Source organism: Tursiops truncatus, chromosome 15 (assembly GCF_011762595.2).
Source record: "Tursiops truncatus isolate mTurTru1 chromosome 15, mTurTru1.mat.Y, whole genome shotgun sequence".
NCBI classification, from domain to species: domain Eukaryota; kingdom Metazoa; phylum Chordata; class Mammalia; order Artiodactyla; family Delphinidae; genus Tursiops; species Tursiops truncatus.
Window position 1 is genome coordinate 8185019 of NC_047048.1, and position 24712 is coordinate 8209730.

Genomic DNA, 24712 nt, shown 5'->3' on the forward strand with positions numbered 1-24712 from the left:
TAACAAAGATCAATAAAACTAAAAGCTGGTTCTTTGAGAAGATAAACTTGATTAACCTTTAGCCAGACTCATCAAGAAAAAGGGGAGAGGACTCAAATCAATATAATTAGAAATGAAAAAGGAGAAGTTACAACAGACACCGCAGAAATACAAAGCATCCTAAGAGACTACTACAAGCAACTCTACGCCAATAAAATGGACAACCTGGAAGAAATGGACAAATTCTTAGAAAGGTATAACCTTCTAAGACTGAACCAGGAAGAAATAGAAAATATGAACAGACCAATCACAAGTAATGAAATTGAAACTGTGATTAAAAATCTTCCAACAAAGAAAAGTCCAGGACCAGATGGCTTCACAGGTGAATTCTATCAAACATTTAGAGAACAGCTAACACCCATCCTTCTCAAACTCTTCCAAAGAACTGCAGAGGAAGGAACATTCCCAAACATTCTATGAGGCCACCATCACCCTGATACCAAAACCAGACAAAGATACTACAAAAAAAGAAAATTACAGACCAATATCACGGATGAATATAGATGCAAAAATTCTCAACAAAATACTAGCAAACAAACTCCAACAACACATTAAAAGGATCACACACCAAGATCAAGTGGGATTTATCGCAGGGATGCAAGGATTCTTCAATATATGTAAATCAATCAATGTGATACACCATATTAACAAATGGAAAAATAAAAACCATATGATCTGGGGCTTCCCTGGTGGCGCAGTGGTTGAGAGTCCGCCTGCCGATGCAGGGGACACAGGTTCGTGACCCGGTCCGGGAAGATCCCACATGCTGCGGAGCGGCTGGGCCCGTGAGTCATGGCCGCTGGGCCTGCGTGTCCAGAGCCTGTGCTCCGCAACGGGAAAGGCCACAGCAGTGAGAGGCCCGCGTACCGCAAAAAACAAAAAAACAAAAAAAAAAAAACAAAAAAATCCCCATATGATCATCTCAATAGATGCAGAAAAAGCTTTTGACAAAATTCAACACCCATTTATGATAAAAACCCTCCAGAAAGTAGGCACAGAGGGAACCTACCTCAACATAATAAAGGCCATATATGACAAACCCACAGCAAACATCATTCTCAATGGTGAAAAACTGAAAGCATTTCCTCTAAGATCAGGAACAAGACAAGGATGTCCACTCTCACCACTATTATTCAACATAGTTTTGGAAGTCCTAGCCATGGCAATCAGAGAATAAAAGAAATAAAAGGAATACAAATTGGAAAAGAAGAAGTATAACTTATTGTTTGCAGATGACATGATACTATAAATAGAGAAGCCTTAAAATGCCATCAGAAAACTACTAGAGCTGTCCCCAGGAAGATCCCCCAGGGTCCTGCTCAGTTTCATTTCTTCAGGGTATTGTTTGTTTAGGAAAAGGGAAAAATTAAATGTCAGTGAGAAGGGAGAGACACTCACCCCTTAAAAAAAAAAGAAAAAAACTTGATTGGGGGAGAATCTAAGTAATGCCCTTGTGAATGTTACCAAACCAGGATCATTTTGCCCAACGTGCAGCAAGCCAAAACGCTGAGATGTCAGGGTTTGCAGAAAAGAGAGGGTTTATTCACAAGGCAGCCAAGCAAGGAGACACAACAAGTCTCAGATTCACCTCCTGGAAGGCAAGGGACGCCAGGTGTTTATGGAATAAAGAAGCAAGGCAGTCTGAGGCGTGGGGGCAGTGAGGATGGGTAATTGGAAAAAGTTGCGGTGACTGTCATTCTGCACAGGAGTAACTAAGCTACAGGCCTCTGCACATGCAAAAATGGAGGTGCTTAGCATGATCTGAGGGTTACCCTTTGACTCAAAAGGTCACCAAGTGGACACGTGGGCAGGCCCAGCTGGAGGGTCAGTGGTCCTATCCAATCTTAACCAGATCAGCTCAAACTAGACACAGCTGACTCCAAGCTCCTAGAAAACAACTGAGACAAACATTGTTTAGGCTACATGCTGCTTGGAGAACATGCAAGTTTCAAAATGAATTACCTTGATTAGTGAAGGCAGGTGAAATGGGTTTGACTGATAATTACCCAGTTTTACCACCACCCCCCCCATCTTTACATCATTCCTCCATCTCGAGGGAAGAGGGGGCGGTGACTGAATGTAATTCCTGCCGATAAGAGGCATAGGGCTAACACAGCACTGTATTCAATGAATCAACTACACTCCAATTAAAAAAAACAAAAGCATAGGGCTAACCAAAGCTTCAGGAATGCAACTGTTTAGTGCTCACTTGAAAACATTCTCTTGTTCCCAGTTTCAAGTTGATCTCAAGAAACAGATACCACCTACGTGCCAGCAGTCATAGGCCCAAGATTGATCACTGAAACGGCGGACAAATACGTACCCTGAGGGGACACACACTGTTAAAATGCAGGCTTATTTTAGGGATTTTATCTAGATCACGTTCAAGCCAGGGATCAGTATCTTACCTTTTTACATATTGGAGAGTCCCAATCATTATCAGTTTGGCTGAAACACTTAAATATGGAAGGAACACAGGCTAGGGAAAAATAAGTATGTTTTCTGTCCTCACCTAATATAACCTTGACAGGGGTAGACTACAGTCTTTCCTTTTACATCTGAGGTCCCAAGGAACAAATTTCACCTTAGACAAGGAAAAACATGACAGGAAATTCTGTTGAGTAGCCTAATCTGATATGTTACAGTGAAATTAGGGACAGTCAAAAATATAATGACAGGTACTTACCTCCCTGGTGGTCCAGTGGTTAAGACTTCATGCTTCCCATGCAGGGGGCTCAGTTTCAATCCCTGGTTGCGAAACTAAGATCCCACATGCCTCGTGGTGCAGCCAAAACAAATAATTAAAAAAAAAAAATTAATGACAGGCAGGATCAAGGGGTCAGCATGATCAAATACAGAAAAAGGTTTTGGATGAAATATCCAACAGCTAGAGAGAGTACCTGCTTTTGCCCAAGTATGAGAAGTCCTAATCATTGAATTGTCCTTGCAAGCCTTAATTTCTTTCTTGTGGCTTCTGAAAAGCCGCTTAAGATCTGTTGGGGGTTCACCTGCCCACTGGGAGACGTCAGTGTACAGGGTCTGGAGCCAACCAAGGCTTGGACGATCTCGGTCGACAGTTCTCCTCTGCAGTATGGTTTCCATTTCCCATCACGTTCCACACAAGGTCCAGTCTAGGGAGAATGAAGCTGGTCTTCCGGATGTTTACTCTTGCAAGATTTCAGTCTAGAGGGTCATCTCCTCCTCCTCTAAGAGCTTCCTAACATGGTTTTGCCACGAATCCTAAGTTGGGGATCGAAATGCAGCAGAACCCAGCTATTCCCCGGAATCCCCACAATTGCCTCCTGATAGTGGAAACTGCAACCCCGGCTAGAGCGTCCCTTCTGTCAGGGAGCAAGTCTCTCTGTCCTTATGGGAGTTCAAAACCCAAGTATTTAACAGGGCAGAGAACTATGCCTTTTTCTTGGACGCCTTATAGCTTCATTCAGTCACAAAGTTCAAAATCAAAACTGTATTCTGGCCTCAGGTGTCCTTTGTTTTACTGGCAATCAGAACGATACCATCCACATACTGGAACAGGGCTCCCTCGTTTAGTTGAAGGGCCTTCAAATATTTCACCAGGATTTCTACAAACATCATGGGGGAATTTTTAAGTCCCTGACGACTTCCTGTCCAGCAATACTGTTGTTTTACCCTTGTATCTAGATCTTCCCATTAAAAGCAAACCATTCTTGGGGGTCAAATCTCAAGGGTATGCAAAACAAACAAACCCCCAAACCTCCTTCAAATCCAGTTCAGTAAACCAACAAAAATCTCTGGTGAGCAGTAGAGACGAGAGTGTATGGAATAGGGACTATTGGATGAGTATCTTCCACAATTCGATTAATTGCTTTAAGTAATGCACAAACCAATATTCATCTCTACCTGGTTCTAGACTGGTAAAACTGGAGTATAAGGTGACTCGCAGGGACGCGTTAAATCATATTCGAGGAAGGCTGTTAGCAGGGGATGAATTCCATGCTTTGCCTGCTCCTTCACTGGGTACTGCATGAAGTTTGGAATTTTTGCCCCAGGGCAGAGCCTCAGCTGTACGGGTGGAGCTGTCTTTGCTTTTCCCAGCCTCCCATCTGCCCATACCTCCGGACTCACCTTCTGCAGTACCTCTTCCAGAATGGCTGCCGGCTGTTCCCTTTGAGGTCGGAGCACTAGAGCCTGCGATGTACAAGCTGCTCTGGTGGAAATGTGGTGTCCACTCCTCCAGGTGCAAAGATAACCTTGGCATTTACTTCAGTTAGTAAATCTCATCCCGGAAGGGGACTGGGGCATTCAGGCTTGTCCAGAAAGCTATGTTTCAGAAGGGGGCTCCTCCACCTGAGAGTCTAGCAGCTGGAGAAAAGGCTTTTTCAAGGTTTCTCCGGACACCCCAGTTGCTAACGTAAGACTCAGAACAAAACTTAGTAAGTCTTGTATTTTAAACCGAGTAAGTGGCCCCCTGCCATAATCACCCAGGGCTCCATATGGGACATATTGAGACAGTCGGGATTTAAAGGAGCCTCTGGGCCCTGTCTTTCGGGGTCACTGTCTTTTGTCAGTTAACTCTGGCATCTGATGTGCCACCTGTTTACCTTCTTCAAGAGTCTTACTTAGGATGTCCCTGCTGTTTGCAATATGCACATTGGCGGGATCCCACTATCAGATGTCCTGCTACCTCTGGCCGGGTCCCTAGGGGGTGGGGGTCCTCCATTTGGTCCAGCTCTTCCCTCTGCTAAGGCAGCCGCCAGCAGAGCAGTCCGCTGTTTCATTCTCCAGTGTTCCCTTTTCTCCTGAGCCTGCTCCCTGCCATTACAAACTTTAAAGGCAATTTCAACAAGTTGAGACAAAGACATCCCTAAAGTCCCTCCCACCTCTGCAGTTGCTTCTGTATGCTGGGAGCACTCTGATCAATAAGTCACATTAACCATCCTTAGATTCTCTGGAGCCTCACGGTCTCTATCTGTATATTGCCTATAAGCTTTAAAGACCCTTTCTGGAAATTCTGAAGGATCCTCATTCAGTTTCTGTCTTACCTCCTGTACTTCACTGAGGCTTCACTGTCTCGGCGCCCTTCTTCGTAAGCCTGCAGGAATGCAGTCTCCATGATGCTTAAGTTTTAGCCCATCTCCAGCATTCACAGTCCAGTTAGGATCCACTGCTGGTACAGCTCCTCTTGCAGCAGCCCATAGGGGGCTGCCAGGGGATTCTGCATGAAGCCCATCTCCCTCCTCAGCACCACTTAACATTCTTCTGAAGTGAGGAGGGTAGTTATTCAATGTTGAACACCTGCCCAAGCTGCGCTGTGGGTTGCAAAAAATTACTGATGAGGGCTTCCCTGGTGGCGAAGTGGTTGAGAGTCCGCCTGCCGATGCAGGGGACGCGGGATCGTGCCCCGGTCCGGGAAGATCCCACATGCTGCGGAGCGGCTGGGCCCGTGAGCCATGGCCGCTGAGCCTGCGCGTCCAGAGCCTGTGCTCCCCAACCGGAGAGGGCACAGCAGTGAGAAGCCCAGGTACCGCAAAAAAAAAAAAAAAAACAATGTAAAAAGATTTTCCATTTTCTTTGGGTCATCTCCCAAAAGTGGCATACTGTTCTTCCAAGGAAATAAATCCAAAGTTGCAAAGGGGGCATGGACACAGATCCACCCCCTCAACTGCCCAGTCTCAGTATCCACACCCCATCGGGGACTTACCTGAATGGATACTGCCCTGCCTGAGAATGGGTAGCTCCCTGGCCAAATCCAGTGCCCTGCAGGGTATGAGCGGGGACACCATGCCTATTTCTCCATCCTCAGAGACTGGGAGGGCGCCCTCCACCCCAAGCCGGAGGCTGTGGCTCAGGCAGCAGCAGCGAAGGAGCAGGGGCGCCATCATATGGGGGCGGGGGAAGAGCAGTCGGGCTGCCCAGCTGAGCCCACAGCAAGTCCGCCTCCTCCTAATCAAGCAAACCGGGTTTCTTTGCCTTCCCTTCCTGTTGGGCCTTCATCTTCTCTGCACGTGCTTTATTCTGACACAATAACGTAAAAGACTGTACATAAGGTACTTCATCCCATTTTTCTTCCCATTTACAAAATAAATCTAGTTGCAAACTTGTACTGTAACCTAAGGATTCATTTTAGGCCATGCTAAAATGGCCCAGAGTCTAAAGGATATCGTGGAACAAACCAACCAGACCAAAAACAAGACCGAACCCAGTGCCCCGGGCCTCCAACCCAGGTATGGAGCACCTGAGCAGCTGGAACCTTTTCTATTTTCTACCAAAATCCTGCCAGGTGGGCCTCCACCCTCTCCACCCCCCCCGCCCCCGAATCCGGACGGGAATGCCAAACAACCTAGGCACAGGTGTGGTACTCACCCAAAAGACGTCTTCCAAACCCAAAACCGTTTCTTTGCTGCAAAACAAAACTAGGCGCCGGAGGCCCACAGCGTCTCACTGAGGAAACCCGGGGCACAGTCCCCGGAACAGAAGGACGAGGCAGCTGCTTGGACTCAAAATACCAGCAAGGGGCCGACCAGCCACGGGCGAAAGGTCCGTCTGGACTCACCCCCGGCCGGCTCACCATCTTTGTCCCCGAACCTTCTGCGTGACGTGCAGCAGGCCAACTCGCTGAGACGCCGAGGTTTGCAGCACAGAGGGTTTAGTTCACAAGGCAGCCACGCGGGGAGACAGAAGAGAAAGGCTCAGACCTGCCTCCCGGAAGGCAAGATGCTCGGGGTATATTATGGGATGACCAATAAAGCAGCAGGGTGGTCCGAGGCGTGGGGAGCGTGGGGATAGGTGATTGGGAAAAGGCGTGGCCATCGTCATCCTGAGCAGGTGTGGCTCAGCTACAGGCCTCTGCACCTTCAAAACTGGAGGGTGGGAATTCCCTGGCGGACCAGCAGTTAGGACTCTGCGCTTCCACTGCAGGGGGCACGGGTTCCATCCCTGGTCGGAGAACTAAGATCCTGCAAGCGGCGTGGCGTGGCCAAAGGAAAAAACAAGAGGCGCTTAGCACGATCTGAGGGTGGCTCTCTGACGTCAAGAGGCCACCCATGTGGAGGGTCAGTGGTCCTATCCAGTCTTAACCAGCTCAGCTCAAACTAGACACAGCTGACTCCAAGCTCCTGGAACACAACTCGGGGAAACATCTTATTGTGGAGGCTCCGGGCTGCTTGGAGGACTGCAAGTCTTAAGTGACCTTGATTAGTGAAGGCAGGTGAAATGGGCTTGACTGATAATTACCCAGTTTTACCCCCCACCCCCCATCTTTACATCATTCCTCCATCTCGAGGGAAGAGGGGGCGATGACTGAATGTAATTCCTGCCGATAAGAGGCATAGGGCTAACACAGCACTGTATTCAATGAATCAACTATACTCCAATTAAAAACAACAAAAGCATAGGGCTAACCAAAGCTTCAGGAATGCAACTGTTTAGTGCTCACTTGAAAACATTCTCTTGTTGCCAGTTTCAAGTTGATCCCAAGAAACAGATACCACCTACGTGCCAGCAGTCATAGGCCCAAGATTGATCACTGAAACGGCGGACAAATATGTACCCTGAGGGGACACACACTGTTAAAATTAAGGCTTATTTTAAGGATTTTATCTAGGACAAGGTCAAGCCAGGGATCAGTATCTTACCTTTTTACATATTGGAGAGTCCCAATCATTATCAGTTTGGCTGAAACACTTAAATATGGAAGGAACACAGGCTAGGGAAAAATAAGTATGTTTTCTGTCCTTACCTAATATAACCTTGACCGGGGTAGACTATAGTCTTTTTTTTTTTTTTTACATCTGAGGTCCCAAGGACCAAATTTCACCTTAGACAAGGAAAAACACAACCGGAAATTCTGTTGAGTAGCCTAATCTGATATGTTACAGTGAAGTTAGGGACAGTCAAAAAATTAATGACAGGTACTTACTTCCCTGGTGGTCCAGTGGTTAAGACTTCATGCTTCCCATGCAGGGGTCTCAGTTTCAATCCCTGGTTGGGAAACTAAGATCCCACATGCCTCGTGGTGTGGCCAAAATAATTTTTAAAAAAATTAATGACAGGCAGGATCAAGGGGTCAGCATGATCAAATACAGAAAAAGGTTTTGGATGAAATATCCAACAGCTAGAGAGAGTACCTGCTTTTGCCCAAGTATGAGAAGTCCTAATCATTGAATTGTCCTTGCAAGCCTTAATTTCTTTCTTCTGGCTTCTTTCTGAAATGCTGCTTAAAATCTTTTAGGGGTTCACTTGCCCACTGGGAAAAGTCAGTGTACAGGGTCTGGAGCCAGCCAAGGCTTGGACAATCTCGGTCGACAGTTCTCCTCTGCAGTATGGTTTCCATTTCCCATCACGTTCCACACAAGGTCCAGTCTAGGGAGAATGAAGCTGGTCTTCCGGATGTTTACTCTTCGAAGATTTCAGTCTAGAGGGTCATCTCCTCCAAGAGCTTCCTAACATGGTTTTGCCACGAATCCAAAGTTGGGGATCGAAATGCAGCAGAACCCAGCTATTCCCCGGAATCCCCACAATTGCCTCCTGATAGTGGAAACTGCAACCCCGGCTAGAGCTTCCCTTCTGTCAGGGAGCAAGTCTCTCTGTCCTTATGAGAGTTCAAAACCCAAGTATTTAACAGAGGGCAGAGAACTATGCCTTTTTCTTGGACGCCTTATAGCTTCATTCAGTCACAAAGTTCAAAATCAAAACTGTATTCTGGCCTCAGGTGTCCTTTGTTTTACTGGCAATCAGAACGATACCATCCACATACTGGAACAGGGCTCCCTCGTTTAGTTGAAGGGCCTTCAAATATTTCACCAGGATTTCTACAAACATCATGGGGGAATTTTTAAGTCCCTGAGGACCTCCTGTCCAGCAATACTGTTGTTTTACCCTTGTATCTAGATCTTCCCATTAAAAGCAAACCATTCTTGGGGGTCAAATCTCAAGGGTATGCAAAACAAACCCCCAAACCTCCTTCAAATCCAGTTCAGTAAACCAACAAAAATCTCTGGTGAGCAGTAGAGACGAGAGTGTATGGAATAGGGACTATTGGATGAGTATCTTCCACAATTCGATTGCGTTTAAGTAATGCACAAACCAATATTCATCTCTACCTGGTTCTAGACTGGTAAAACTGGAGTATAAGGTGACTCGCAGGGACGCGTTAAATCATATTCGAGGAAGGCTGTTAGCAGGGGATGAATTCCATGCTTTGCCTGCTCCTTCACTGGGTACTGCATGAAGTTTGGAATTTTTGCCCCAGGGCTGAGCCTCAGCTGTACGGGTGTAGCTGCCTTTGCTTTTCCCAGCCTCCCATCTGCCCATACCTCTGGACTCACCTTCTGCAGTACCTCTTCCAGAATGGCTGCCGGCTGTTCCCTTTGAGGTCGGAGCACTAGAGCCTGCGATGTACAAGCTGCTCTGGTGGAACTGTGGTGTCCACTCCTCCAGGTGCAAAGGTAACCTTGGCATTTAGTTGGTAAATCTCACCCTGGAAGGGGACTGGGGCATTCAGGCTTGTCCAGAAAGCTATGCTTCAGATGGGCCCTCCTCTACCTGAGAGCCTAGCAGCTGGAGAAAAGGCTTTTTCAAGGTTTCTCCGGACACCCCAGTTGCTAACATAAGACTCAGAACAAAACTTAGTAAGTCTTGTATTTTAAACCGAGTAAGTGGCCCCCTGCCATAATCACCCAGGGCTCCATATGGGACATATTGAGACAGTCGGGATTTAAAGGAGCCTCTGGGCCCTGTCTTTCGTGGTCACTGTCTTTGTCAGTTAACTCTGGCATCTGATGTGCCACCTGTTTACCTTCTTCAAGAGTCTTACTTCGGATGTCCCTGCTGTTTGCAATATGCACATTGGCGGGATCCCACTATCAGATGTCCTGCTACCTCTGGCCGGGTCCCTCGGGGGGGGGGGTCCTCCATTTGGTCCAGCTCTTCCCTCTGCTAAGGCAGCCGCCAGCAGAGCAGTCCGCTGTTTCATTCTCCAGTGTTCCCTTTTCTCCTGAGCCTGCTCCCTGCCATTACAAACTTTAAAGGCAATTTCAACAAGTTGAGACAAAGACATCCCTAAAGTCCCTCCCACCTTTGCAGTTTCTTCTGTATGCTGGGAGCACTCTGATCAATGAGTCACATAACCATCCTTAGATTCTCTGGAGCCTCACGGTCTCTATCTGTATATTGCCTATAAGCTTTAAAGACCCTTTCTGGAAATTCTGAAGGATCCTCATTCAGTTTCTGTCTTACCTCCTGTACTTCACTGAGGCTTCACTGTCTCGGCGCCCTTCTTCGTAAGCCTGCAGGAATGCAGTCTCCATGATGCTTAAGTTTTAGCCCATCTCCAGCATTCACAGTCTAGCTAGGATCCAGTGCTGGTACAGCTCCGCTTGCAGCAGCCCATAGGGGGCTGCCAGGGGATTCTGTATGAAGCCCATCTCCCTCCTCAGCACCACTTAACATTCTTCTGAAGTGAGGAGGGTATTGATTCAATGTTGAACACCTCTCCAAGTTAGGCTGTGGGTTGCAAAAAAATACCGATGAGGGCTTCCCAGGTGGTGCAGTGGTTGAGGGTCTGCCTGCCGATGCAGGAGACACGGATTCGTGCCCCGGTCCGGGAAGATCCCACATGCCGCGGAGCAGCTGGGCCCGTGAGCCATGGCCGCTGAGCCTGCGCGTCCGAAGCCTGTGCTCCGCAAAGGGAGAGGCCACAGCAGTGAGAAGCCCAGGTACCGCAAAAAAAAAAAAAAAACAATGTAAAAAGATTTTCCATTTTCTTTGGGTCATCTCCCAAGAGGCATAGTGTTCTTCCAAGGAAATAAATCCAAAGTTGAAAAGGGGGCATGGACCCAGATCCACCCCCTCAACTGCCCAGTCTCAGTATCCACACCCCATCGGGGACTTACCTGAATAGATACTGCCCTGCCTGAGAATGGGTAGCTCCCTGGCCAAATCCAGTGCCCTGGAGGTTATGAGCGGGGAGACCATGCCTATTTCTCCATCCTCAGAGACTGGGAGGGCGCCCTCCACCCCAAGCCGGAGGCTGTGGCTCAGGCAGCAGCAGCGAAGGAGCAGGGGCGCCATCATATGGGGGCGGGGGAAGAGCAGTCGGGGTGCCCAGCTGAGCCCACAGCAAGTCCGCCTCCTCCTAATCAAGCAAACCGGGTTTCTTTGCCTTCCCTTCCTGTTGGGCCTTCATCTTCTCTGCACGTGCTTTATTCTGACACAATAACGTAAAAGACTGTACATAAGGTACTTCATCCCATTTTTCTTCCCATTTACAAAATAAATCTAGTTGCAAACTTGTACCGTAACCTAAGGATCCATTTTTAGGCCATTATGCTCCAGAGCCTAAAGGATATCGTGGAACAAACAAACCAGACCAAAAACAAGACCGAACCCAGCTCCCCGGGCCTCCAACCCAGGTATGGAGCACCTGAGCAGCTGGAACCTTTTCTATTTTCTACCAAAATCCTGCCAGGTGGGCCTCCACCCTCTCCCCCCTCCCCACCCCCCCGTCCGGACGGGAATGCCAAACAACCTAGGCACAGGTGTGTTACTCACCCAAAGGACGTCTTCCAAACCCAAAACCGTTTCCTTGCTGCAAAACAAAACTAGGCGCCGAAGTACCACAGCGTCTCACTGAGGAACCCGGGGCACAGTCCCCAGAACAGAAGGACGAGGCAGCTGCTTGGACTCAAAATACCAGCAAGGGGCCGACCAGCCACGGGCGAAAGGTCCGTCTGGACTCACCCCCGGCTGGCTCACCATCTTTGTCCCCAAGCATTTTGCGTGACGTGCAGCAGGCCAAATCGCTGAGACGCCGAGGTTTGCAGCAGAGAGGGTTTAGTTCACAAGGCAGCCACGTGGGGAGACAGAAGAGAAAGGCTCAGACCTGCCTCCCGGAAGGCAAGATGCTCGGGGTATATTATGGGATGACCAATAAAGCAGCAGGGTGGTCCGAGGCGTGGGGAGCGTGGGGATAGGTGATTGGGAAAAGGCGTGGCCATCGTCATCCTGAGCAGGTGTGGCTCAGCTACAGGCCTCTGCACCTTCAAAACTGGAGGGTGGGAATTCCCTGGCGGACCAGCGGTTAGGACTCTGCGCTTCCACTGCAGGGGGCACGGGTTCCATCCCTGGTCGGAGAACTAAGATCCTGCAAGCGGCGTGGCGTGGCCGAAGGAAAAAACAAGAGGCGCTTAGCACGATCTGAGGGTGGCTCTCTGACGTCAAGAGGCCACCCATGTGGAGGGTCAGTGGTCCTATCCAGTCTTAACCAGCTCAGCTCAAACTAGACACAGCTGACTCCAAGCTCCTGGAACACAACTCGGGGAATCATCTTATTGTGGAGGCTCCGGGCTGCTTGGAGGACTGCAAGTCTTAAGTGACCTTGATTAGTGAAGGCAGGTGAAATGGGCTTGACTGATAATTTACCCAGTTTTATCCCCCACCCCCCATCTTTACATCATTCCTCCATCTCGAGGGAAGAGGGGGCGATGACTGAATGTAATTCCTGCCGATAAGAGGCATAGGGCTAACACAGCACTGTATTCAATGAATCAACTATACTCCAATTAAAAACAACAAAAACATAGGGCTAACCAAAGCTTCAGGAATGCAACTGTTTAGTGCTCACTTGAAAACATTCTCTTGTTGCCAGTTTCAAGTTGATCCCAAGAAACAGATACCACCTACGTGCCAGCAGTCATAGGTCCAAGATTGATCACTGAAACGGCGGACAAATATGTACCCTGAGGGGACACACACTGTTAAAATTAAGGCTTATTTTAAGGATTTTATCTAGGACAAGGTCAAGCCAGGGATCAGTATCTTACCTTTTTACATATTGGAGAGTCCCAATCATTATCAGTTTGGCTGAAACACTTAAATATGGAAGGAACACAGGCTAGGGAAAAATAAGTATGTTTTCTGTCCTTACCTAATATAACCTTGACCGGGGTAGACTATAGTCTTTTTTTTTTTTTTTTTTTTTTTTACATCTGAGGTCCCAAGGACCAAATTTCACCTTAGACAAGGAAAAACACGACAGGAAATTCTGTTGAGTAGCCTAATCTGATATGTTACAGTGAAGTTAGGGACAGTCAAAAAATTAATGACAGGTACTTACTTCCCTGGTGGTCCAGTGGTTAAGACTTCATGCTTCCCATGCAGGGGGCTCAATTTCAATCCCTGGTTGGGAAACTAAGATCCCACATGCCTCGTGGTGCGGCCAAAATAATTTTTAAAAAAATTAATGACAGGCAGGATCAAGGGGTCAGCATGATCAAATACAGAAAAAGGTTTTGGATGAAATATCCAACAGCTAGAGAGAGTACCTGCTTTTGCCCAAGTATGAGAAGTCCTAATCATTGAATTGTCCTTGCAAGCCTTAATTTCTTTCTTGTGGCTTCTTTCTGAAAAGCTGCTTAAAATCTTTTAGGGGTTCACTTGCCCACTGGGAAAAGTCAGTGTACAGGGTCTGGAGCCAGCCAAGGCTTGGACAATCTCGGTCGACAGTTCTCCTCTGCAGTATGGTTTCCATTTCCCATCACGTTCCACACAAGGTCCAGTCTAGGGAGAATGAAGCTGGTCTTCCGGATGTTTACTCTTGCAAGATTTCAGTCTAGAGTGTCATCTCCTCCTCCTCTAAGAGCTTCCTAACATGGTTTTACCACGAATCCAAAGTTGGGGATCAAAATGCAGCAGAACCCAGCTATTCCCCGGAATCCCCACAATTGCCTCCTGATAGTGGAAACTGCAACCCCGGCTAGAGCTTCCCTTCTGTCAGGGAGCAAGTCTCTCTGTCCTTATGGGAGTTCAAAACCCAAGTATTTAACAGAGGGCAGAGAACTACGCCTTTTTCTTGGACGCCTTATAGCTTCATTCAGTCACAAAGTTCAAAATCAAAACTGTATTCTCGCCTCAGGTATCCTTTGTTTTACTGGCAATCAGAACGATACCATCCACGTACTGGAACAGGGCTCCCTCGTTTAGTTGAAGGGCCTTCAAATATTTCACCAGGATTTCTACAAACATCATGGGGGAATTTTTAAGTCCCTCAGGACTTCCTGTCCAGCAATACTGTTGTTTTACCCTTGTATCTAGATCTTCCCATTAAAAGCAAACCATTCTTGGGGTTCAAATTTCAAGGGTATGCAAAACAAACAAACCCCCAAACCTCCTTCAAATCCAGTTCAGTAAACCAACAAAAATCTCTGGTGAGCAGTAGTGACGAGAGTGTACGGATTAGGGACTACTGGATGAGTATCTTCCACAATTCGATTAATTGCGTTTAAGTAATGCACAAACCAATATTCATCCCTACCTGGTTCTAGACTGGTAAAACTGGAGTATAAGGTGACTCGCAGGGACGCGTTAAATCATATTCGAGGAAGGCTGTTAGCAGGGGATGAATTCCATGCTTTGCCTGCTCCTTCACTGGGTACTGCATGAAGTTTGGAATTTTTGCCCCAGGGCTGAGCCTCAGCTGTACGGGTGGAGCTGCCTTTGCTTTTCCCAGCCTCCCATCTGCCCATACCTCTGGACTCACCTTTTGCAGTACCTCTTCCAGAATGGCTGCCGGCTGTTCCCTTTGAGGTCGGAGCAATAGAGCCTGCGATGTACAAGCCTGCTCTGGTGGAACTGTGGTGTCCACTCCTCCAGGTGCAAAGGTAACCTTGGCATTAACTTCAGTTAGTAAATCTCATCCCGGAAGGGGACTGGGCCATTCAGGCTTGTCCAGAAAGCTATGCTTCAGAAGGGCCCTCCTCCACCTGAGAGTCTAGCAGCTGGAGAAAAGGCTTTTTCAAGGTTTCTCCGGACACCCCAGTTGCTAACATAAGACACAGAACAAAATTTAGTAAGTTTTGTATTTTAAACCGAGTAAGTGGCCCCCTGCCATAATCACCCAGGGCTCCATATGGGAGATACTGAGACAGTCGGGATTTAAAGGAGCCTCTGGGCCCTGTCTTTCGTGGTCACTGTCTTTGTCAGTTAACTCTGGCATCTGATGTGCCAGCTGTTTACCTTCTTCAAGAGTCTTACTGGGCTTCCCTGGTGTCGCAGTGGTTGAGAGTCCGCCTGCCGATGCAGGGGACACGGGTTTGTGCCCCGGTCCGGGAAGATCCCACATGCCGCGGAGCGGCTAGGCCCGTGAGCCATGGCCGCTGAGCCTGCGCGTCCAGAGCCTGTGCTCCGCAACGGAGAGGCCACAGCAGTAAGAGGCCTACGTACCGCAAAAAAAAAAAAAAAAAAATACCGATGAAAAAATATTTTCCATTATCTCTGGGTCATCTCTGGAAGGTGGCACACTGCCCTTTCAAGGAAATAAATCCGAAGTTGCCAAGGGGGGATGGACCCAGATCCACCCCCTCAGCTGCCCAGTCTCACTGGCCACACCCCACCGGGGACTTACCTGAATGGAGACTGCCCTGCCTGAGAATGGGTAGCTCCCTGGCCAAATCCAGTGCCCTGCAGTGTATGAGCGGGGAGACCACGCCTACTTCTCCATCCTCAGAGACTGGGAGGGCGCCCTCCACCCCAAGCCGGAGGCTGTGGCTCAGGCAGCAGCAGCGAAGGAGCAGGGGCGCCATCATATGGGGGCGGGGGAAGAGCAGTCGGGGTGCCCAGCTGAGCCCACAGCAAGTCCGCCTCCTCCTAATCAAGCAAACCGGGTTTCTTTGCCTTCCCTTCCTGTTGGGCCTTCATCTTCTCTGCACGTGCTTTATTCTGACACAATAACGTAAAAGACTGTACATAAGGTACTTCATCCCATTTTTCTTCCCATTTACAAAATGAGTCTAGTTGCAAACTTGTACTGTAACCTAAGGATCCATTTTTAGGCCATTATGCTCCAGAGTCTAAAGGATATCGTGGAACAAACAAACAGACCAAAAACAAGACCGAACCCAGCTCCCCGGGCCTCCAACCCAGGTATGGAGCACCTGAGCAGCTGGAACCTTTTCTATTTTCTACCAAAATCCTGCCAGGTGGGCCTCCACCCTCTCCCCCCTCCCCACCCCCCAATCCGGATGGGAATGCCAAATAACCTAGGCACAGGTGTGTTACCCAAAAGACGTCTTCCAAACCCAAAACCGTTTCTTTGCTGTGAAACAAAACTAGGCGCCGGAGGCCCACAGCGTCTCACTGAGGAAACCCGGGGCACAGTCCCCGGAACAGAAGGACGACGCAGCTGCTTGGACTCAAAATACCAGCAAGGGGCCGACCAGCCACGGGCGAAAGGTCCGTCTGGACTCACCCCCGGCCGGCTCACCATCTTTGTCCCCGAACCTTCTGCGTGACGTGCAGCAGGCCAAATCGCTGAGACGCCGAGGTTTGCAGCAGAGAGGGTTTAGTTCACAAGGCAGCCACGTGGGGAGACAGAAGAGAAAGGCTCAGACCCGCCTCCCGGAAGGCAAGATGCTCGGGGTATATTATGGGATGACCAATAAAGCAGCAGGGTGGTCCAAGGCGTGGGGAGCGTGGGGATAGGTGATTGGGAAAAGGCGTGGCCATCGTCATCCTGAGCAGGTGTGGCTCAGCTACAGGCCTCTGCACCTTCAAAACTGGAGGGTGGGAATTCCCTGGCGGACCAGCGGTTAGGACTCTGCGCTTCCACTGCAGGGGGCACGGGTTCCATCCCTGGTCGGAGAACTAAGATCCTGCAAGCGGCGTGGCGTGGCCGAAGGAAAAAACAAGAGGCGCTTAGCACGATCTGAGGGTGGCTCTCTGACGTCAAGAGGCCACCCATGTGGAGGGTCAGTGGTCCTATCCAGTCTTAACCAGCTCAGCTCAAACTAGACACAGCTGACTCCAAGCTCCTGGAAGACAACTCGGGGAATCATCTTATTGTGGAGGCTCCGTGCTGCTTGGAGGACTGCAAGTCTTAAGTGACCTTGATTAGTGAAGGCAGGTGAAATGGGTTTGACCAATAATCACCCAGCAAGGAAGTGTTAGAGCCGCCAGATGAACCCAGGCAGTATGACTGCAGAGTCCATCCTGCCGGTCCCAGCCCCACAGGGCTGTGCCGCTTCAGGGAGAGGCATGCGGAGCCCAAACCTGGCAGGGAGGGTGCCAGGCATAAGGCCGTTCCTTTAGTGAGACCCCTGTGTGTTGTGTGTGTGTGTTCGCATAATGTGTGTCATAATATCTAATAGTTTTAAATACAGTCGCTCCTCATGGCCCACCGGTTCTATTTCTGTGAATTGGCCTACTCACTCAGTGTTATTCGTAACCCCAAAATCGATACTCCTGGTGCTTTTGCTGCCGTTTGCATGCGCAAAGTAGCAACATTTTGAGTTGCCCGATGCACGCGTTCCCGGCTGAGGCCAAACAAGGCGACACTCGGCCTTCTTGTTTTAGCTCAAACCTACTTCATCGCAGGCCTTTCTTTGCATTTTTCTGCTTTTTCTTGATGATTTTGCCATTTAAACAAAATGGCCCCCAGGCACCGTGCCGAAGCTCCAGCTAGTGTTTCTAAGCACAAGGAGGCTGGGGTGTGTCTTAGAGCACCTTCGCTCAGGCCTGAGTCATGATGCTCTGAGTTCAACACTAGTGAATCAGTAATGTATACTAATGAAAGTGTCTTGAAACAAAAAACACACACAAAACAAGGCTGTATGTTGATTGGTGGATGTGGCCCGAGGCTCACAGAAACCTCACCCTGTGTTTCCCCAGGCAGGAATGGTTGGTTCAGTGTCTGCTAATGCAGTGTCTGCGGCCACTTTATGGAATCTAACTACCATGAATGAGAGCTAACTGTGTGTGTGTTTGGAGAATGAGTGGACGTGGGTGTGCAGCCTTGCAGTGACAGGGACAGATGTTCCCTAAAGCAAGGAATTGTACTTTAGAGCCACAGTCCCTGGGGCTATCAATCCTTTATCTCACCCAACCAGGCAGCTGGACTGACCAGTCCCAGGGGAATGTGGGATCACGGGGGGTCGCACAGGAACCCAGCACTCCCCTCCTCTCCTGAGGTCTTATACTACCCTCGTAGAGTCACTCTCCCACTTTCTAAAAGGCATTTTTTCGTGTCCTCCCTCCCCAGGCCTCTCCCTTTCCCCGCCCCCTTGCGGTAACTGTTTCACAGAAGCACTTCATCCCGGGTCTCCTGGCCCCTTCCCGGCAGCGATCAGCCCGGTGCTTCCCATTGAGAAGCAACAGAACAGGAGCCCTTGTCCCCGTGCCCTCCTGTCACTGTCACCCCACTTACCTCCTCCCCTTCTCGGCTAAACTCCCCCAAGGTTCTCTGCGTTTGCTTCCACCTCTTCGCTCTCATCCTGCGAGCTTTCCTCCCCGTGACCCCACTGAAATCCCTCTAGTTTTGCCCAGTCCAGCCCCTCGGTGGCATCCTATTCAGTTTCCCACTCTCCTGTTAGCATTCCTGCCGGCACTGCCTCCTGGCTCTCTTTCCGCCTTTCCCTTGCTTGCTTCGCTGCCGCTCAGACTCTGAATATTGGGGTGACCCAGAGCACAGTCTTCTATTGTCAGTACTCAGGCCCCAGGAGATCATTTCTAATAGGTGGCTTTAAACACTAGCTTCACTGATGTCGTCTGAGGTTCTGGCTTCAACTTCCTTTTAGAGCCCAGACACGTGTCCACCCACCCACCCGATGTCTCCCCTTGGATATCTAATGAGCGCCGTGAGCTCAGCATAAGAAAACCTTGATTTCACCTCCTAAGCACGTTCCTCCTCTATCTTCCCACCTTGGTGAGTTGCACCACTTTCCACCCAGTTGCTTGGGCCCCTAACCTAGGAGTCAGGGTCATCGCTGCTTCCTGTTTTGCTCCCGGCTTCCCCACGTCCATCCATCTCGCTGGGCCTGCTCACTCTCATGGTCTCTGCCTTGTTCACCCGAGTCCACACCACCAGCGTCTCTAGCTTGGATGGATGCTGTAGCCTCTTTCTACTTTACTCCCTCTTTGGGGGAAACCAACTCCCCCCAAAACCAAGTTCTTCTGCCGAGTCTATGATTAAGCTCTCTACCCAAAACTTTATACCCTTTCTGTCCTGCTCCTGTCCCCCTCAAGACTGAGGAGAATCAAAGAAAAGGGGGGGGGGTTGAAGTCAATCAGGACCCTACGGGGCCCTCCTGGATACAAAAGCCTTTCCGTGTCTCCTGGTTCTTGTTTGTAGAAAAAGGCTTTAGTCTCCTAGACTTTCCCTGAGTTTCAAAGAGCAGATTCAAGCAGTTACTAATTAGGGAAGTGAGGGAACACAGAAACACAGGAAAGAGCAGGCCCCAAAAGTCCTAAAGAAAACAGCAGGGTCCGAGCGGGAATTGAAAGTCGTAACCAGTCACATAGGCTCTACGTAAATAATAAAACACCTCAAGCATTACTTTTGCTCTCTCTTAGAAAGAAATTAAGGGATCAAAAGACCAGGATTTACTAGTTTGCTTTGCAGGAACAGACAGGTTGATCACCAGTGACACATGGGGTCACAAGACGTATGAGGGCCAGGAGGTTGCAGCTAAGGTCTTATCAGGAAGCTGAAATCACAAAGACCCTCTTTACCTTTTTTTTTTTTTTTCACCTTTAAAAACCTTGCGCCCCAGCCAGCCAGCAAGATGGATCTGAGACAAGCCTAGGTCTCTCATCTGCTAGGTTGGCACCTCCTGGACTAATTAACCTTTCTCTGCTCCAAACTCTGACATTTCTGTTTGTTTGGGCCTCACTGCGTGTCGGGCACAACAACTTGAATTTGACAACACGCCACTCCCCAACTTTGTTCTCCACAAAGCAGCCAGGGTGATCTTTTAAAAAAGCAGAAACCAGGAACTTCCCTGGCAGTCTAGTGGTTAAGACTTCCAATGCAGGGGACACGGGTTCGATCCCTGGTCGGGGAACTAAGATCCCACATGCCTTGTGGCATGGCCAAAAAAGAAAAAAAAAAAAGCAAACCAGATCTTGCCATCCCTCTGACTTAAGTCCGCAAGGGCTTCCCTCACACTTACAATAGGAGCTGAAGGCCTTCAATCCAGCCCCTGCCTGCTTCCCTCTCGTGCCGGATCCCCTCCCTCCCTCTTGCTCCCGATGGCCCCACCCCGGGAAGCAGTTCCTGCCTCAGGAACACTGGCTCTGCCTCTTCCTCCCCCGTGGGGCTCAGCTTTCCACCCACCCTGTTTCATTTTTTCCACAGCCCCATCACTCGTTCCCCCGCCCGGGCCCCGTCATACTAGCAGCCCGCACAGCCCCAGACTCAGCTGAGCTCGTGACAGTGAGGACCTGCTAGTCCCGCTCCTTGCTGACCCTTAGCGCCAGCACAGTGCTTGGGACGCAATAGGGGCTCAATAAATGTCACTGAGCAAATCTCAGTGACTGAGAGCAAGCCGGTAAGTCGTTCACACCTGAAAAACTGCTCCTACGGCAGGAAGGACCTAGGAGTAGACACAGTTAGTCACCTTCTCTGCCTTGATGCCCGCAGTGCAGCAGCAGGGGAGGAGCCTACCTAAAAAATCCAGACCCCAGGGACCTCCCTGGTGGTCCAGTGGTAAGACTCCTGTGCTCCCAATGCAGGGGGCTGGGGTTAGGTCCCTGGATGGGGAAGTACATCCCACATGCCACAACTAAAGATCCCACGTGCTGCAACGAAGATCCTGTATGGTGCAACTCAAGACCCGGGGCAGCCAAATAAATAAATATTTTTTTAAAATCCAGACCCCAGACACACCCCCGAGACTGATTCATTACAGTTCAGGCCCTAATTAGGCATTTTAAGCAGGTACCTCAGGGGATCCCACTATGGCTCCCCTCCCCTCCATACCTTGTGAAACACTGGTTTGGAGCATACAAAGTACCATCACTATTTTGAATTCTCTGTTTTCAACATTTATCTTTTGGGGAAAAAAATAAATTGTGTTAGAGGAGTGACGTTCTATTGACTTTAGGAAATAGGAATGTAGCTAAACCTGGTTTCCAGGCTGCGTGGAAGCAGAGCTGTGTGGGAACCATTTCTTGTGGCATCATCACTGGAAATAGGTATGTTTTCTTCTCCTCCCCTTTTGGAAGTTTATGTTTACTGTTTGGCATACTTGACTAAAGTGAGCTACAATAACTATATATTAACCTAGTTCAGTAAGGAGAACACTCTTAGAAATTAACCTGGGGCGAGTCCTCAGGCAGTTTTCCTATTCCCTAGAATGTAGTAAACGTTTATTGAGCAGAACTAAGGGCTAAATGCAAAGGGTTCCTAAGTGCACTTTGCTAGGCAACACAGTCCTCACCTTCAAGGCGTTCCAGACCCGGTCAGGGACACAGACGAGAGAAGATCAGTGGCGTGTTGCACAGGGTGCTGCGTGGGCATGGGACCCAGGACTTCTGGACAAGGGGAGGGTAGCTCAGTAACGCAGACCTGGGATGACGACGGCCTGAGTTAGAATACAGACCAGGTGGCACAGTGGTTAAGAATCCGCCTGCCAATGCAGGGGACGTGAGTTCGAGCCCTGGTCCGGGATGATCCCACATGCTGCGGAGCAACTAAGCCCGTGTGCCACACCTACTGAGCCTGCGCTCTAGAGCCTGTGAGCCACAACTACTGAGCCCACGTGCCACAACTACTGAAGCCCGTGCGCATAGAGCCCGTGCTCCGCAGCAAGAGAAGCCACTGCAATGAGAAGCCCGCACACCGCAATGAAGAATAGCCCCCGCTGGCTGCAACTAGAGAAAGCCCGCGCTCAGCAACGGAGACCCAACATAGCCAAAAATAAGTAAATAAATTTATTATTTTTTTAAAAAAGAATAGGGCTTCCCTGGTGGCGCAGTGGTTGAGCGTCCGCCTGCTGATGCAGGGGACACGGGTTCGTGCCCCGGTCCGGGAAGATCCCACATGCCGCCGAGCAGCTGGGCCCGTGAGCCATGGCCGCTGAGCCTGCGCGTCCGGAGCCTGTGCTCCACAATGGGAGAGGCCACAACAGTGAGAGGCCCACGTACCGCAAAAAAAAAAAAAAAAAAAAAAAAGAATAGAGACGGGGATGGGGGGGACGGGGGGAGGAAGAAGTGTGTGGAGCAGGGGTTGCAGGGGCAGGAGGGGGACACAGGGGTGGGAGAGGGTATTTCAGAGACACGTAGGTGGGAGAATTCACAGGACTTGATGGGGAGGAGGGGAGTCAGGAATGACACCAGATCTACAGAGTCACCAGTTGGGCGGATGGTGGAACTGCCCTGGGACAGGTGACCAGGAGGTGGGGCAGGTGTGTGAGGGAAAGATGAGGAATTCAGCTGAGGGCCTGGTGAAGCTGGCGGGCCTTGGGGCACGCCCTGCCAGGCTGGGAAGAGACTGGGGTTGTAGGTGATGATCTGGGAGCCCTCAGGCAAAACGGGAGTGGGTGAGACCACTCAGACAGAAATGTGGAGAGAGGAACCCAGACAGGACCCTGAGAAACGGCCGCATCTAGTGGACAGATGGCAGAGGAGAGGCCTGCACCGGGGAATGGCCGGTGGCCTCACCAGAGAAGGAAGGAGTGTCTCCAGATGGAAGGAGGGGGACCCGGTGACAGACAGGGCAGTGGCCCAGACATCTGGACTTAGCAGCACAAAGGGCAGCAGACTGCAGATGGCTGAGGAGGAAACAAAGGAAGTGATGACAGCTCTCTGAGAAGTGGGGAGAGGTGTCAGTAGGAGAAGCCGAAAGGAGGCTGAGAGGGAGAAAAATAGGTGTCAGAGTCAGGAGAGTGATGGGGGACTGAGTGAGGAAGAAGCGTCAGAAAGTGGGATATTTGAATTTAAGCGTTTATGCTGGGAATTCCCCGGCGGTCCAGTGATCAGGACTCAGAGTTTTCACTGCCAGGGACTGGGTTCGATCCCTGGTCGGGGGAGTTCACAGAAGGTGATGATAATAAGGGCTAGGCCATAGGAGCGGATGGCCAAGGGGACAGAACTGCCGTGTCAGGGGACTGGATACATTGTCCATACCAGGTGTGAGGCCATCCTAGGGGAGAGAGGAAAACAGCAAGGACCATGGCAGTCACTAAACGAGGGGGCACGCGTGGATGAGGCAACTAGAAGGTGGCTGACCCCTGGGATATGCCTCCCAGAGTTGGTCTTTTTCAAATGTGGGGCAGCCGAGGCCTCGGGAGAGGAAGCGACTTGCCGAGAATGACAGCACAAACTGGAGCCCAGACATCCCGGCTGAGTGGCTGGTACCGTGGACCTGTACCTGAACCTCCTCGCCTCTGTGTAGCCCCAACTCAACTGCCTGGGCACCTGAGGGGGGCCTGCAACTACTGTATTGTGATCATTAAATCTCTCTCCTTTCAACACAGTCACCACCCTTAATCTTCCAGAGTGGGGAAAGCCATTTTCTGGGTTTGGTTAGGAAACGAGCTCTGAAAAGCCCTGGTAACTGTGACTTACCTTCTGCTTCTGCCCAGACATGCTGTGCTCGGGGGTGGGGGCGTGGCTAACTGGCTTAGAAGGTTTCTAAAGGATGTGCAGTCAGGGTTCAAGGGTGAGAACGAAAGCGAATGACTCTGCTGCTGAAAGAATGTTCATCTGTGAGGCAACTACTGATGTTTACAAAGTGTTTTCTTCCTGTTTTCCAGTCCACTTTTCCAGCTGCTTGAGGTGTGGAAGCCACACTATATGCTTTTTGAGGACTTTGCTCCCTGAAATCCCGTGATCTCTTTCCTGCAGCCATGGGAGCGGGCGGTAATCAGACCCTGGGCTTTTCCTCCGCCCTTTATTAGGGCAGTAACCAGGGGGAAACTGGCTTAGTCTGCTCTTAAGTGTCCTCCTGGATTAAAAGGTATCATCCTGGCTCTCAGCACTGGCCCCTAAAATGCGTCTTGCAGTATAAATGGGTTTGCCCTGGCATCTGCTAACGTTTACTCTTCCAATTGTCAGAAAAGTTGGACTGGTTGACACGAGCGGAATTTTTCTCTTTTTTCTTCCGTTTGGATAAATGTGTCACGGTCCAATGTTGTGACAGATGGAAAAATCCTATGTAGGGCACGCAGGAAGTACTCTGAGGGCCCGTGTGGCACGGTGGGTTGATAGGAACCCATCTCTTCTCTTAGTGAATTATTCACGTGTACTTCCCTAAAAGACCGTTCCTGTTTGAAGGTCTCGGTTGTAAAACCGGAGAGTTCACCATTCCCGGGGAGAGGTTCCCTGCAGTCTCGGACGGAAGGAGCCAGAGGCACCGCAGAAACACTTTCTCCTCCAGTGCTCTGCCCACTGAGAACAGCTCTCGGCGCGCCAAGCATGCTGCACCCGGGTTAGGACCCGGCAGGTCTCGCTGGGACTTTGGGTGAGGGTGCAGTCTGGGCGACCAGCTCCGGGGCGCGCTCTGCCTGGTGCCACCGTCCGCCCGGCAAACTCGGGCGTGGCCACCCACATCTCCCCGAACAGAGCCTCCCTTACACCCTTTCTCCCCACGCCCCCCGACGCTCCCCACCCCCCGCACACCCTGCAGTCTGATAACGGGATCCCACCCCACCACCGGGTCAGTGACCGGTCCCGGACGTTCTCCGGGGCTCACCCTGGAACCCCGTGCTCCCACTCGGCGCTCAGACCCCCACACCTCGGGCCAAGCAGGGCTCACCCTGACCTGGACTTGCTGGCCAGACCCAGGGGGCAGAGAAAGCGCAGCCTCCCCGTTCTGTCGCCAGGGCCCAGGGCGCTCGTGCGGCCGGCGGGGCGGGAGAGCGAGGGATGCCCAGGCTTCCGGCTCTTCTCGCCGCCGCGCGCGGATCCCTGCTCACTGCTA

At 50.2% G+C, this 24712-nt stretch overlaps 1 long non-coding RNA gene across 3 annotated transcripts in view; it reads right to left on the reverse strand.

Annotated features, from left to right (window-relative positions):
- LOC109549726 (uncharacterized) overlaps positions 1 to 24367 on the reverse strand; it is a 42005-nt gene extending 17638 nt beyond the window's left edge. Inside the window, exons 1-5 of one of the 3 annotated variants that reach the window (XR_012326012.1) lie at positions 16075 to 24367; positions 9348 to 15735; positions 4147 to 8831; positions 2726 to 3170; positions 2552 to 2623 (exon numbers count right to left, since the gene is read on the reverse strand). This is a non-coding gene — a long non-coding RNA (uncharacterized lncRNA). Of the gene's footprint in view, positions 1 to 2551; positions 2624 to 2725; positions 3171 to 4146; positions 8832 to 9347 lie in introns of all 3 variants that reach the window. The other 2 variants (XR_012326011.1, XR_004522332.2) reach the window with 2 other exon arrangements.
- Positions 24368 to 24712: the final 345 nt, after the last annotated feature.